Raw genomic sequence first — 17,068 nt, forward strand, 5'->3', positions numbered from 1 at the left:
GTCTGCTTGTCAGTTCCATCTCTCTTGGGGAGGAACCCTCCGTTTGTGGGACCTAGTGGGAGGTAGGAGTTCACTTTCCAAGGGTCAGCTCCTCTCTGTACCTTGTTAGGTCAGGGTGTGCTTGTGACCCTAGGGTCCCACCTGAACTGTGAACCTGGGAGGGACAGATTGGGATTCCTTATCACTGAAGGTGAAGAGGAATCTAGTGTGTGACCCTGAGGCCGCACCGTCACCCAGTCTCCCTTGCTTAGCTGGCTTGCCACACCTAGTTGCCCAGCCTTTCTGTTGTCATCTTACCAGTGTGTTCTTTTTCCGACTCAATTAGTCAGGGTTGGTTTTTATTATGGACAAGGACTATGACTTGTTCACGGTATTATTCCTGCACTGCCCTCTGCTACTCCCTATGTCAGAGGTCCACTGAGGCTGCCCTGCCCTCTGCTCTTTGGGGGTCATTGGAATGCACACTGTTGCTATCCTTTCCCCTCATGGGAAAGAGGAGCTGTCCAGGGCTGAGCAGAAGCCTGCATCCCCGGGATGCATTTGCAGCAGGCTTCTTGTCAGGAAGACCTGGTCTGACTTGAAGAGGGGTAGACAATGGCCGTCCTCCATTCAAACAGGCTTCCCTAGAAGGAAGAGCTTGTGTGGAAGAGTCAGTGGGGCTCAGCCTTTGCACTGGGATCACTGAGGATTTCCCAGAGGGTCTTTCAAAGCACTACTCATCCCCCTTAAGAAAATACATGCCTCTGGCTATATGTCCTGTTTTCTGTAATTTATCAAGTATTCCCTAGGGTAAATTTAAGGACACGACGAAGCAAAGGTAAAGTGTGCCTGTAATGCCCGCCCTTGGGCGACAGATGCTTCCTGTCATTTACATGCTGGAATCCTCTACTATGCTGTGTTACACTTGGAATCGTCTGGGCATCTTCCCAGAGTGGTGAAGCTGTGTGCTGCCAAGGTGCTCTGCTGCCTCTGTGCCGCCCCTTACCATGAGAGCCTCCTTCAGGCCATAGGCCCTCCCTTCCCTGGTTCTTGGCTATGTATAAAAATACCTTTATTGGCCCATCTGGGGACTTTTTCTACAAGTTGTGTTCATTAAGGTCTTTGGAATATTCTTACAGCAGTCTTAGAATTTAAGTATTAACTTTCAAGAGAACTCCTTCTAATTTTGAATTGCCTTTCATTTTGAAATGTATGTATGTCGTTGTAAAAGCAATATATGTTAGGTATAAAGGATAGACATGCAGAAGTGACCAAGAAAGAAAAAATGTAAAAAAATGTAATTCCCCTACTCAAAAATATTTTAATATTTATTATTTTTATTTTTTGAGATTATATTATAATTGTATTTCTTTCTCCCCTCTCCAAACCCTCTCAGACACCACTCCCTTTACTCCTTCAAATTCACAACCTTTTTTAAAATTAATTGTTTTTGTATGCGATGTTTTCTTTCTTTCTCCTTATATTTATCTCCTTACAGCATTTTAAAATCTACTTCCAGCAGTAGGGGAGAAATCACTGCCTTCCAAGGTTAACCTTCCCAAGCTTTAATGAATTCTTTTCTTCAGAATTAGACACCTACAAAGCCACATTGGTCTCTCTTTTTGTTGTCTCTATTTTGTAACTATCTTATCTGTTTCTATGATTTTAGTAGAACTTGACCCATGATGACCATTGTTTATCTCTGTCTCTGTTTACTGTATCTGGAATTATCATGTTTGAGATAGAAGTCTTGCTACATTGCCCAGGCTGTCTACAAACTCCTGTGATCAAGCAATCTTCCCAACCCAGCATTCCAAGTAACTAAAACAATGGCGTTCATCTCCTCACCTAGGCTTTAATGCACATCCATTAGGGGACGGACCTCCAGGCCTCCAAACTGACTTTGTCTATCTGTGTGCATATGAATCCAGCTGAAGGCACTTATACATTTCCATGCACCTTATTAAAATCTATTATTAAAAACATGAGTGGGTTTTCACATGTGTACATACTTTTGTGTTCTTTGGCCCCACTACTTTTCTTGTAGTTCTGTGATCCTGAATATCATGGATGTTGGCCTTCATCTGAGGAACGGAGAGAAGGTGATCGGAGAGGGCAGATGTTCAGCAGTCTCAGGAGTGATGACCTGCCCACACATCATCACAAGTACCATGCAGACTACACCTTTACCTGCACTCCAGAGTCCAGAATGAGTTTGTCAAAATACACCTTTATCTCCTCTTCTTGAGATATGGAGCACTATACTGAGATGTCAGTGACTGACAGCCAATCTTCTGAAAACATTTAAGAAGCACAGGAACAGGGCAGCAGAGACTGAAGGAGGACATAGGGTGGGGCAGGGCAGGGCTGGGTCTGGGGTGGGTTAAGGACCATAAGATAGGGTGGAGTCCAGTTGGTCCATTGTGGTCAGTGTTCTGGCTTTGGGTCCTCTGATGGTTGTTTAATTCGTTACTGTTTCTTGGATACACTGTTTACCAAACCACACATCTTGAGGCTTATCCCAAGTTCACATTTGTTGTTCCACTGACTATTCTTTGTGTACAATAAAATGCAAAGTGTTGAGGTCAGGGTAGCAAATGGATCTCATCATGTCCTCTAGCGAAATGTACATAAAAAGGTGTGCAATGGACACAGGCCTCCTCGTACCTATAATTTATTGATGAAGAGGGTGGGACCCATAGGGGGCTTGGGAGTCTGTCCTGGGGGCCATAAGCACCAGAAGAATAAGGAACTCCAAACATCCTCCTAGTCACATGTATTGGGGCTAGGAGTCTGGTCTGCTGGTAAAGTCCCCAACACCTGATGATTGTGGATACAAATGGGCACAGTTTCCTAGTGCCCGCCACCTGCCTTCTCCTTGGGGGTTAGGTCTGACTCCTTGTGTAATTCCTAGGAAGGATGGTGCTCTTAGCAGGTGTTTAGTGAGGACTGAGGGCAGAGTGGGTATGAGAGTGTCAGTGAGTTTAAGAACTGAGTAAGAGTTCCATTGTTTCGTGAAACTTGGAGCAAGGTGAAGGCCTAGCAGACATCAGAACAAGAAGTTATTGATGCTGCTGCGCTGACCTCTTCACTTGCTTTGAGAAGAGCACTTTCTTGCCTCTTCTCAGAGGGGCAAGCCAGGGAGAGTTCACTTGTACTGAGCGGTGTCTCTGCCCTAGGTTGTGGGGCCTTTAGGACTTGCTTGCTTTGGGGGGCTCTTTTCTTTTCTTTATTTTTGCCAGAGAGCTTGGGCCATTATTCAAGGATGGCAAGAATGCAGTAATTCATCTTATAACTAATTTCCTACAGGGAGCCACTGCCCCAGGATGGTCATGCAGAGATAAGACACTCAGGCTCTGCTCTCAGGTCTCAGCGTTCCTTTCTACCTGCGTCGTACATCTGCTCACACCATTCCCTCGGTCTAGCCTTCTCTCTGTTGGTGCCAGGCTTTCTGAAGTTGGGCACTACTGACACTACTGACTGAATAAGTCTATGTTGCAGGAACTTCCCTGTGCCCTGGAAGGCTTCCAGCAGCACCCTGGTTTCCACTACTATCCGCTATACCCACCTTAGGCTGTTATATCCAAAGCAACTCTAGCTAGACATTGCCAAATGTCTCCTGGGAATGGAACCCCTGATCTCTTTGAAATTTTATTTCTCTTATGACCACATTGTCCAAGAGTTTGCCTCAGTTACTTCTGCTCATGCCAATGTCTGTCTTTAGTCTCATGCACCTATTGTTGCTACTGCAAAGCATTTTAACACTTAATTGTTTACTCCCTTCTTGTACCTGTCTGTGAAGAAACAGATCAATGAGCATGATCCTGAGGATGTGGATATTTTTAAGTACATGGACTTAGCACATCTCCTGGAGTAAGCTTCTTCAATTCTGCCAAGGAGACCCTAGTTTCTTCAAGTGTCAAATCATATGCAGGGATACATCAACCAAAGGCATTCGTCATCTAAGACATAGAGGGGGCATTTGAGAGAGGTTTCTAGGTAACAACTCTTCTTAAAATAAAACTGATTTTTTTATGTGTTATACACTTAGTTTCTATATGGGGTTTAGTTGGAATAATATGGTAAGTAAAATCTGTACATGTTCTTTTTAAATAATATTTTATTTTTATTTATTATTAATTACAGTTTATTCCCTTTGTATCCCACCTGTATCTCCTTCCATCTTCCCCTCCCAATCCCATCCTCCCTCAGTCCACTGATAGGGGAGGTCCTCCTCCTCTTCCATCTGATCCTAGTCTATCAGGTCTCACCAGGAGTGACTGCATTGTCTTCCTCTGTGGCCTGGTAAGGTTGCACCCCTCTCAGAGGAAGGTGATCAAAGAGCAGGCCAATCAGTTTATGTCAGAGACAGTCCCTGTTCCCATTACTATGGAACCCACTTGGACACTGAGCTGCCATGGGCTACATCTGTGCAGGGGTTCTAGGTTATCTTCATGAATGGACCATGGTTGGAGTATAATAAAATTCCCTGCACTCTGCCTGAAGTTTGGCTATGAGTCTCAGCATCTGCTTCGATACTCCTGTGCGTGTTCTTAAAGGCTTCTTTAACATTTGACCACGATATTTCATTTGTATTGAACTGTGTCCTCCCTCTAGGTTGAGAGCACCTACAGTGCTTGGTACTTCGAGACCTTTCCTCCTTTTCTCTCTATTCCCTTGTCTTTTTCTGTCTTCCCCTCTCCCCTCATCTTCCTTTCCCTCCCGTGTCCTCCACTCTCCTCCCCTTTATCCATAGAGTCTGACTGATTCAATCATATACTTTTCCTGCCTCCAGAACGCTGGCTCTGCAGGTGTACACCACCATGTCTACCTTCAGGGGCTCTTATTAAGAAAACTGAACTTTCCCAGAATGGTCTTAATCAATTCTCAAACTGTATTTTGCTGTCCGGTATTGAATTACGGCCACTGAAAGATGCAGGGAGATTGAGCTAGAGAATGACTGCCTCTTTCAGCTTCACAGCAAAAAACCTGAAGGAGGAAGAAGGGTTTTTGGCCAGGCAGCAGGTCTGACCTCATGCCCGCTACATGCCACCACCCCTACTCCTCAGAAGCTCTAGCACCTGCAACCTTTGCAAGAAAGGCAGGCAGCCAGGGAGCTAGCTCCACCTGCCTCAGCAGTGTAGCCCACCTTCTGAACTTCCCCTCAGCCCCAGCATGGCTTAGAGTGGCCCCTGGGCAGGGACAGTGGTTCAGTGTTCCAGGAGTTCAGGGGGAATCTGTGGAGGACCGTTTAGGTTTCCCTTTCCTCTTGGCAGACTCTGTAGTTGCAATGGGAGGTTCCTCAACAAGGAAGCAATTGAGTAAGTCAGACAATGTGGCCTGGCTTCTGAAATGTCAGGGGCTTAACTAGGATTAGAAGTACTGATGGGATGTGGCGTTACAAGCATGGCTCACTGCAGCATGTAAAACTTGGCATTTAGGATTACTCTTGTCCAAGGGGTATTTGTTGATCTGAAGAGGAGGCTGAGAAATGAGTTACTTTTGAAAATTACAGGTGGCTGGGATTCAACATCCACTTTCTGTTGCAATCTGTTGTTCACTTTCTTTTTAGGATGGTGGCGAGGGGGTTGCTCTGAAAAACTTCTTAGCACTTAGAGCCAACACCCTACAGGGCTGTGTTGTGGGTCCAACAAAAACTCAAAGTAAACCGCTGTCAGAGAGAGCCTTGGTTTCACTGCTTTCACTCTGTTCTTGAGGTATCACTGAAGCCTTGAACTTGGATTACAGACAGTGCAGTTCTCCTAGGTGCCTGCCAGAGCAAAGGAAGCTCCTACCTGGAAGAAGAGGGTAACCTAGGTCTCAGATAACTTCTACAGAAGAATTTTCAAGCCTCATACCCAAATCACAATAAAAATAAGCAAATGAGAAGGAGGACACAGATAAGTAAGAACCAGCACGTACAAGAGGTACGAGAGTGCTCAGGCTCCTCCTCCTCTTCTTTTTCAAAATTCTCTTTGAATTAATTGTTACATCTGCACACTGCAAACATTGCACATGGACGGTATTTCCTCCCCAAACCTCCTCTCCTCTATTCTCTCACCCCTCCTACTCCTGTTAATCTTTCATTCATGCCCCTCCAGAAGCCTTACTTCTACTTTCAAGTTGTGATTTTATGTATCTATATAAAGTCTAGGAACCACAAATGAAAGAAAAAAAAAATAACATGTGTCTTTCTGAGACTGGTTCAATTCACTGAATGATCATCACCAGTTATATTAATTTTCTAGTTAGTGACATAACTTTGTTCTCTATGGCTGAAAACAATCTTCTGTGATGGCTAGAGAGACGGCTCAGTGAATGAAAAGAGCCTGGTGTACAAGCACGAGGACTTGGCTCCTGAGCCCCAGCACCTGGGTAAAAAGCCAAGCCTGGCCACGTTCAACTGTAATCCAAAACATGGCAGACTTCAGGTTTAACAAGAGACCTGTGCCAAAGGAATAATGTGGAGAGAAACAGAGAACCCCAATATCCACACTTGTGCACAGATGATTGCATCCTCCCACATATGTGTACACGAGCATCCACAGTTTTTAAAAACATTACAAGAGCAGAAAAATTCCATTATACATACACCACATTTTTCTTATCCATTTCTTTGTTGTTGTACACTTAGGAGTGGCACAGCTGGGCCATATGGTGGTTCTAATTTTAGTCTTTCCAGAAGTTGCCATACTGATTTCTGTAACATCTGGACCAGTCTGCATTGCCACTAGCAGCGGATGAAATGCTCAAGCTGGGCAGACAGAACCAAACCCAGGCCCAGGGCAAAAGAGTGCTCAGGTTATTCATAACATAGGCCTGCCATGTCCAAACTTTAAAGCAACTCTGCTTACTGTATATTAGAGAACAGGAAAGGTGAAACTTAAAGTTCAGTAAGGTCTGTAAGTTATAAAATATTCTTAGAGATTTGATAAACTCTCTAGCCTCTCTAATTGAGAAAAGATAAAATAAATAATAGATTCCAGGGGGATGTGCTTAGCATAAAACAATCGAACTTGAAGACAGGTCAAAAAGTAACTTTCCAAACAGTACAGAAAGAGGACAAAAGGGTAAGACACAAATCAAAAGCACCAGTAATGTGTGTTATGTTCAAACAGAGTTCCAAATGGAAGAATGGAAGGAAAGGGTGGGGAGTGGGGCATAGGAGAAGAGGAAGTGGTTAAGAATTTCCCCAAGTTGATAAGAGTCATATGAATGTCAATCAGGATAAATATGACACTCAGACCTATACACATCATAGTCAGATTTCAGAAGATCAAAAGCAGAGGAAAACCCTGAAAGCAGATGGAGGTGCAAAAGAGAAAACAGAAATAAGGAAGACTTCTCAACATAAGAAGTGGAAAAAGAAAGAATGTTTTTGTTTATTGAAAAAAAAAATCCACATAGAACTCTTCACCCTGTAGAAACATCTCTCAGAAACAGTGGTAAATGAAGTTGTTCCCAGGAAATGGGAAGTAGAGGCTAGAAAACCTGCATTGATGAAAATTATAAAAGATATTCTTTGGGTCAAGAGAAAGTGATCCCAGATGGAAGCTTGGAGCTGAAATAAAAAATGAAGAAGGATGAAAATGGAAACTATAAAGGTGAATATAAATGATGACAGTGATGAGAATGAAAATAATATTGTCTAGCAGTATTTGTTTATTTATTTACTTTAGCCTCCTGAATGCTAGGTGACAGTCGTTAGCCATCTTGCTTTCCTTTCCAGTTAGGTATAAAACATAGAATTAAGCAAGGCAGACTTGATGGCTAACACCTGTCATTCCAGCATTGTGTAGGCTGAGGCAGAAAGGTCACCCGTTTGAGGCCAGCCTGGGCTAACCTGTGAAACATTGTCTCAGAAAAGAAACAAAAATCTGATAACATTAATTATTATGAGACAGTAAATGAATTAAGAGTGCTCTAAGGTCCTTACATTAGTTTGGAGAAAGGCAAAGTTACCATCCGTGTTTCATAAATCATAGCACACATTGGAAACACAGCACCTAGGAGACAGAGGCAGGAGCGTGAGGCCACTGGGGTCACAGTGAGATACTACCTCCAATAGTATCCCATTAGCTTTCAAGTTTTATATGCCAAGTATACTCTGTGATGTCAAGAGAGCTCGCTAAAGAATGCAGATATGAAATCCCACCTCTTTCAGTGGTGTATGTAGCACACCTCTCAGTTACAGCTTCCTGTCTCTGTTCACTCTAAATATATTCTCTTCTTCTGGGGGCTACCCTTCTCCCATCTATGCAAAGTTACTCTCACGAATCCTTCCTCTTCAACACTCATGTTTCTTTGTTCTTCCACCTGTGTCTACTTTGTTTATTGATCTTTTAGAGCCTTAATCGGTTGATCCACTCAGGAACGGAACAGCTGTTTTAACTTGTAATTACACCACAGATGCCTTTTACATCTTTGTATGCTTATCGCACGGCTTTACATGGGGAGACACTAAACAGTTATTACAGATATAAGTACATACAGAAAGCAAATTAGAATCTATAAGTTATTTCTCAGTTGTGAAAGTAATTAAAATGATATCTATTTGAACATAGTTCATAGGATCGTAGAGAGGCTCAGATGGGCTAACAGATATGAGGAAACTTGGGTTATGTAATGCATTTTACATAATGTAGTTATGTAAAGAATTACTGGCAGTAATAAGCAGTGATGATCAGGTAGCCATTGGGGACTTATAATATGAAGAACATTAACCTAACGATTAAAGATTTTGAAGAGTACATTGACTTACAACAATGGTCAATCACATGAGCACCAGGGTAGTGAGATTCTGGTGTGAACACACTAATAAATAGCTGGTCTTTATGATGGGTGCCTCAGGATTATTTAGTGCAATAGTTTGGTAAGCTTGAACATGAATCAGAATCACCTCAAGGTTTGTCAAAACACAGACTGATCACCCAGATATGACAGCTATGAACCACATCAATTATAAGATAACACAGCAACCCTATGGGGTGCAGTATTGGCACACACTCTGGTGGTAACCAATGGCTCTCTACTTGGACTTAAGACCCACTCCACAAGGAGGCTACCAGTATGATACTGGAAACCAGCTAACTACTTAGTGCTAGTGAAATTATGGCTATCGATGGAAAATCTACAACCGCTAACTTTTCAAACCAGAATAACCCCTAACAACAATCAATAAACATTTGTTATTTTATCCATAGATAAGTGTAGTATTCACCCCTCATTAAGAAAATTTCTTTTGCAACAGATGGAGACCATTATAAAAAAAACCACAACCAATCAAAATGCAGTTATGGAGCCCAGTCCCCGTGAATACATTTGCAAAACAGTCCTATACTTAAGGCTCAGGGAAGACAGTAAGAGCCAGAGGATCAGGGACTTTTCTGCGGGATGGTGTCTTCTAATAATATCAGAAGCCATACCTGTAAAGTCTCACCAATGTGACTGTCCAAATGTGAGCTGAACAAGGAAGAAACCAATAAAGACGGCAAACTGCGTGGAGAAAAGTCCATGAGGCCTCAACCCTAGACAAAGAACTACAGGCAACTGAGCAAAGATGTGAGTGGGAGAGGTAGCCCTCCCCAGCAAAGAGCAATGAATTGGTTGTCTAGTGCCAAAAGACTAGCCCTGAAACACACACATACATGTAACATTATATGAACTAAACAGGCAATACTTGGGAATACACATGTATATACAAACACATATATGTATGAAATAATAATTGGTAAAAAGGGGGCCATGAATTTGAAGGAGAATGGGAAGGAGTATATGAGAGGGATTGAAGGCAGGAAAGAGAAGGGAGAGATGTTAAAATTAAAATACAATCTCACACAGACAAACAAACAACAACAAAAGACAGACTGCTGGGCTCCTTTCTGAGTTTCTGATTTGCTGGATCTGGGATTAGGCCTGTAGTTTGCATTTCCAATACATTCTGAGGTGGTATCAATCTTGCTGGTCTGGGGATCCCTTTGAGAACCTCTGCTCTCTAGTTTACATTCAGATGAACAGAGTGGAAGTGCACCAGCCAAGCCACAAAGCCAACTTGAACAACCAGAGCTTCTATGCCCTTTCCTAGCTGAGCTGTCATTTCCTAATCCCTGGAAACCCCAGGATCTTGGCTTGGCTTTTGCGACCCACAAAGTAAAGAAACTGGACCAGTTTACATTAGAAATGACACTTCCTATCGATTCTTAAGTCAACAGATTCTTAAAGAAGTCAACAGTTTAACCCAATAGAAAACATCTGTAAGAGTAAAGATTTGTTTATTTTTTATTACTATTTTATGCGTTTGGGTATTTTGCCTGTGTGTGTATCTGTGTGCTACTTGTGTGCCTACTGCCCATGGAAGCCAGAAAAGTGTCATATCATCTAGCACTGGTGTTACAGATGGTTGTGAGCCACCGTGTGCATGAACTCAGGACCTCTGGAAGAACAGTCAGTACTCTTGATCTCTAAGCCAGTGGTTTTCAGCCTGTGGATCATGACCCCTTTGGGGTTGAATGACCTTTTCACAGGGATTGCACATCAGATATCAAAAAATTCACATATTTACATTACAATTCATAACAGTGGCAAAATACAGTCATGAAATAGCAATGAAAATAATTTTATGGTTGGGGGTCACCACAACATGAGGAACTGTATTGAAGGGTCGCAGCATTAGGAAGGTCAAGAACCACTGCTCTCAGCCATCTTTCTTTAGCTCCTGCGAGAGTAAAATTTTAAAATAATAATAAAAATATTATTTGATAAATTCATAAACATATACAATGAAATATTATTATATCCATCCTTATATCCTCCCTGTTCCTTCCCAACTTTATGTCCTTTTTTAAGACAGTTAAGTCCAGCTAGTGATGTCCCATATGTGCATGGGTAAGGGACCCTCAAATAGAGCATGGGAAACCTACAAGTGGCTAATTCTGTAAGTTCTTTGCAGATAGCGCCACTTGGCTCTTCACTTCCAGTACCTCAGGGCTTTACCTTATCTCTTCCCCTGACCTCCTCCTGCTCAATGTAAAGCTCCATACAAAGCCTTCTGGTTGGTTTCAGCCCAACAGCTCTGTCAACCTGGAGGTTCTCAGGGAAGCTCAGACTTGTCCAGTGCACAAACAAATACAATATCCCGCTGAAGAATGATTTCTTAGGCCTGTTGCGTTCTCTCAGATTTTTGGCTTACGGGCGGGATATTACTGCGTCTTTAATAATTTACTAATAGCGGATTGGCTAGTTTTATGTTGACTTAACACAAGCTAGAGTCATCAGAGAGGAGGGAGCATCAGTTGAGAAGATGGGGCTGTACGCAAGTGTGTAAACATTTTTTTAATTAGTGAGAGGGAAGGGTCCAGCCCATTGTAGGTGGTGCCATCCCTGGGCTGGTATCCTGGGTTCTATAAAAAAGCAGGCTGAGTCAGACATGAGGAGCAAGCCAGTAAGCAGCACTCCTCCATGGCCTCTGCCTCAGCTCCTGCCTCCAGGTTTCTGAACTGCTTGAGTTCCTGTCCTCACTGCTTTTCATAATGATTTGTTATATGGAAGTGTGAGTGAACCAGCTTTTTGGGTGTGGTGTTTGATCACAGAAATAGCAACCCAAATAAGATAAGTAGCAACTAATATTACAATTAACAGATCACTAAATGATGCAGTTCCCTTCTCCTTTGCTCATCATATGATAATCCTGAGTTTTATGTCTACATTGTTCCTTAATAGGCATTGTGGGACATCCAAACATGGACACCATGCACATTCTTCCCTCCAGGAGCCTAAAGATAATGTTGGGAAGGGAAGACAAAGAGCACAGACAAAGTGTGCAAGCCATTTCAGTCCACCACTTTGGAGGCGTGTCCAGGAATGCCTCAGACCCAATGCATGATGAGCAGTGAAGGTCTGAACAAGAGTCAGTTAAGTGGCCAGCACTGACTTCAGAAAGATGGTGGGGTTTGGTCGAGAGTCAGCTCTGTCCAGATTGGAAGAAAGAAGGAAATGAGGTAAAGAAAGGTATAACTGGGCTGGAGAGATGGCTCCGCTATTAAAGGCTAAGCTCACAGCCATAAATATAAGAAAGGTATAATCTAGGTGGGAGAAGGAAATACTCACACGGGTGGAAAATGTGTGTCAAAATGTGACACCTCATCTCCAGCAGAGTCCTATTTTTTGTATTTTGGGTGATGAACGGCCTTGGGAAGGCCACAGGATGTGTGACCTTGCTTCACTGTTGGGCCCCACCTGAGACCTAGAACAAAGACATAGTGATGAAACCCAAAGGCTCTGGCTTTTCTGCTTCGTCCAGAACCCCTGGGAAATGGCACATGATATGGGTAGCACACACCAGGAATCAGGAAGCTATTAAAGCTTTTATAAACAGCCTCATAATAGTGGCATTTGTCTTCTTGAGGTGGTCTTTTTTTTTTTTTTTAATTAAGGAAGCTGTTGGTACATGGTTAATAGCTGAGTCAAACTCCAGCTAGGTGGGGGTGAAAGAAAGCTTAGTTTTGATGGGTAACAAGAGCAGGCCTGGGAGGCAAGTATGGGATGTGTTGAGAGCATCATAAGAGAGAGCATTACCAGGGAGGACTGACGTGTATGAGTGTCCTTTCTTCAAATGTAGCACTTAGTCTCCATTATCAAGCAGCTTTAGGAGACCAACTTATTATTGCAGACAGACATCACTGCATAGTAGCTGGGCAAGTGCTAGTTTAATATAGGATCTTAGTGGAGGGAGATGTTTTTAAAAATAATTATTTTTAAAATTTTATGTGTATGAGTGTTTACCTGTATCGTATGCCTGGTTCCTGAGGAGGCTGCAAGAAGAGAGCTTTGGAAATCATGGGGGTGGAGCTATATTCAGTTGTGATCTACCAAGTGGGTGCTGCGGACAGAACCAGAGGCATCTGTAACAGCAGCAAGTGCTTTTAGCCGAAGAGACATCTCTCCAGCTCCACACACACTGGTGTTTTCATTTATTATTCAGAAGGAATGAAGTATTAATAAAGTCCTTCTGCTGAGGAAGGGGCAGAGTGTGAATGGCGGTCTCACATCTGGTATAAAATTGATGGTCATCTCCTGGCAAATACGCAAAGGTATGAACAGAAGGTGGAGGAGAAGTACCCAGGATTAGCAAGGTACGCTCTCAAATGCTAAATTAGCCTGTCCTTTGCCTTCATTTTAGAGGTTATTTGGAATTTTAAAATGTGAAATGTAAAAAGACGCAGATCTTATTGGCACGAATGACAGAAGGGAGAAAGGCAGATGCAGAAGGAGTCTAAGCTCAGGGGCGTGTTGAGGGAGGGAGTCTGAGAGACGGCCTACAGGAAGACAGTTGACTGTGGCAGAGGACACTGCTGCTTGGCGAGGAGCATCAACAAAGAGAATGGCGGCTGTTCTGGACTGAGCAAGGGTACCTGGCTTGCTGCTGCAGTTTAGGAACCCCTCCCCTCCCCCAAGCACTCCGTAAGTGGAATCAACAAGTATTTATTACACCTAATGGTTTTGAGAGTTAGGTGGCATTGGGGCTCATCTGCACGCTTCTGCCTGTGCACCCATGACAGTTATTTTGTGATCCCTACCATCCTTTCGGAGGAGGAAGAAAACATTCCTGCTATGTTGCAAGCACGGGCCCTGGGGCTCAACGGTTCTGTCTTTCCCTACCTGTGTGGCCTTACAAGAGTCACTCAGCCTTCACATCTGTAGAATGGGAAACCTTCCTTGTGGGGTTCTAATGAGGTTTAAGTGACATCACACCTGGAAGTGCGCATTAAACCTATAATGTGTTTCTTTGGAAATAATATCTACCCCATGCATGAGGGAGCAAAGATGTAGCAGATACAGTCCCTGTATCTTAGGAGACAAGCCTAACACCACAGATGGCTGGCATCACGCCCAGTAGCTGGGGCGAGGGCTAGTGCAAGGGAGATGATGTGATCCTAGAAGACTTCATGGTACCTGTGATAGCTAATGTTGGGTGTCAACTTGATTACATCTGGAATCAATACAAACTTAAGCTGCTGGGCATGCCTGTGAGGAATATTTTTGATTGGGTTATTTGAGGAGGGAAGACGCATCCTAGGTCAAGACCACATGTTCTCATGGCCGTCCACATAAACGAATATGAGAGAAGGAAGCTTGACTTTCATCCTTGCCCTCACTCTCACTGGCAAGTTCATTTACCCTGCTGCTGAAGCAGTTCTTCGCATATATTAGAACTTCTTCAGGATTCCAATGTGGACTGAAGATCAGCAGCTGTCCCAGAATCCTCTAGGGCCCCAGGGCCAGATTGGGATGACTGAGACATCCAGCCCTGCAGACTGAACAACTACTAGATTATTGGCCTTTCCATCACAAGGCAGACATTGTTGGGATTCCAGACTACAGCCTGTAAGCCCGCTAATAAATTTCCTTTTCTTCACAACCTTCGAATGTACATGTTTTGTCCTAGCAGTTCTGTTCCTTTAGAGAAGCCCAACTAATATGCCAGGAAAGTATGCCTTTACCTTAACAGAGGAAGGAAATTCTGGGCTGTAGGGAAAGCAAAGCGATGAGGAAGGGAGGTGGAAGAGTGCACTGGGGTATTGAGGAGTTTCTGAGGGTAAGGTGCTGAGCCGAGCCCGGAGGGCAAGCAGGCCGCATGAGAAGTTCTGAAATTCCATCCTAAGCCCTTTATCTTATTTGCTGGATTCTTTTTACACTTCTCCACCAAAACATTCCAAACCATAGATGAACAGAAATCTCAAGCTTTATTTCAGAAATTCGTGTTGTGGGTGTTCTGTGTATGTGTGTCCATGTGTATGTGTGCTGTGTGTGTGTGCTTTGCTCAGCGATGGTTTTTAATGTGCTCATGTTGGTTTTTAATACAGAAAGACATTTCACTACTTACTTGGCTGAAAGGGCAAGTCTCACGTGATACTCTTCAGCTTCCATTCCCTCCGGCTCCACATTACATTGCCATGGTGGGACTTCTGACCCTAGTACCATGTACGGTGCTGTGTAGGACTTGAGTGGACACCGATTGGAGCAAGAGCCACAGCCACAGGTGGGGGTAGGTATGGATGGTAGAAGCTATGAGAGGATCGAACAGTTTGGGGGGGTCACTAAATAGCTAGAAAAGAGATCATCAAGAGAGGGTCAATCAGGAGATGAGGAAAGTCAGGCTGGGTGAAAGGAGACATAGGGTGCAAAAGAGAAAAATGGGACAGAAGGGTGGGTTACAAAGTAGGTTGGGGGTTGTCAGGTTAGCATGGATGTGCGGAAGGTAAAGGGGGGGTCACTAAAAGCACGAGAAGATAGCTCAATGTATGCAGACGTGTGCTCAGATCCAGACTGTCATTCTATCAGCCCCAGAGCCCATCCTCCCTGAGAGGATGAATTGCTATTCAAGTACCTGCCTTGAGAGTTCATGGGATCTGGATAAAAGGGACAAAGTACAGAAACCACCCAAGAGCTATGACTCTTCATAGAACCCTGGGAGATAAGAGTCTGCTTTCCCAGCCTTCTTTTTTTTTTTTATCTCCCCACTTTCCTGCCTTACAGTGAAGAGCTTAAGTTAGCTTGGGTGACTCCATTTTGAGATGAGAAGCCATCTTGTTCACACCTGTGACCAGGGGCTGAACTAAAGTACCAGGAAAAATCACAGAATATATACTTGGCAGAAAACAGAGTTAACTCTCCTAGCAACAGCTTCCAGGAAATATCACAGAATAAACACTTGGTAGAAAATAAGAAATAATTCCCCTGGAAACAACCAATCAGAATCAGGAAAATTCTCCCCAACATTTCAGATGTAGTTTAGAAGAAAAGCAATTGTAGTTAAACTTCACCTAAAGGATCACCTCACCCCTATGACTTTTACCCACAGTGATCAGGTAGGATATAAGAAAATATTTCTATTTTCCCATATTTGTTGCGTCTTGATTTGTGTCTTAATATATGATCTATTTCAGAGTAAGTTCCATGGGCTGTTGAGAAGAAAGTGTGTTCTGTAGCATTGGGATGAGATGTCCTATAGATATCTGTTAAGTCCATTTGCTCTATGAAGGAAGGTAAAGTCCTCTGGCTCTAGCAGGCTCCAGGTGGTGCTGGGTGAGAGAGTCTTTAGATTCTTCAGGGTCAGTGTTCTTAGGACCCTGGTGTGTGTGAGATGGATGGCTGTAAATCCTTCCTAGTGGTTCAGGCAGAGGAGTGAGCAGGCAGACAGGAGGGTGGGCAGGTGGCAGGTGGGCAGCCATGGGGGCTAGAAGGCAGGCAGGCAAGGGGCTGGTAGGCAGGAGGGCAGGCAGGACTATGGTTCTTCTCAGCTTTCCTGCCTGTTTCTCTGCCGAGATCTCCCCTGGCTTATTTCATTCATTTATAGACCTCCTCTCTTGCATGATACAAGCCCATTGTGTATTATATCTATTGTTTTCTCTCCTTAGTTTTACTTTTAAAAGTAGCCTACCAACCATTAGATATTGTGGCACTGATGAACGAAGTGGACTTTAGAGATTTTCCTCCCCCTTTACCTTCCGCACATCCATGCTAACCTGACAACCCCCAACCTACTTTGTAACCCACCCTTCTGTCCCATTTTTCTCTTTTGCACCCTATGTCTCCTTTCACCCAGCCTGACTTTCCTCATCTCCTGATTGACCCTCTCTTGATGATCTCTTTTCTAGCTATTTAGACTACGCACATTCACTCTCCTTTGCATACAAATATGTATGCACTGTATATACCATGTGTGTCAGACTAGGATCTGCATGTGAGGGAGAACATGCAGTTTTGTCTTTCTGGGTTTGGATCACCTTGCATAATATTATATTTTCCAGACCCATCCATTACAAATTTCATGATTTCATTTTTCTTTACAGCTGGATAAAGTCCTGTTGTATAATGTACCACATTTTCATTATTCATTTGTCTTTTGATGGGTACCTAAGCTGGCTCCATTTCCCAGCTGTTGTGAACAAAACATGGATGTGCAAGCATCTCTGTGGTAGAAGAGAATATCTTATATGTCCAGGAGTGGTATAGCTGGGTTATAAGGTAGTTCTATTTTTTAGGAATCTCCATGCTGATTGCCATAAGGCTGGGCTAGTTTGTACTCCCA

The sequence above is a fragment of the Psammomys obesus genome, unplaced genomic scaffold, assembly GCF_907164565.1.
Source record: "Psammomys obesus unplaced genomic scaffold, mPsaObe1.curated_primary_1811, whole genome shotgun sequence".
Lineage (NCBI taxonomy): Eukaryota > Metazoa > Chordata > Mammalia > Rodentia > Muridae > Psammomys > Psammomys obesus.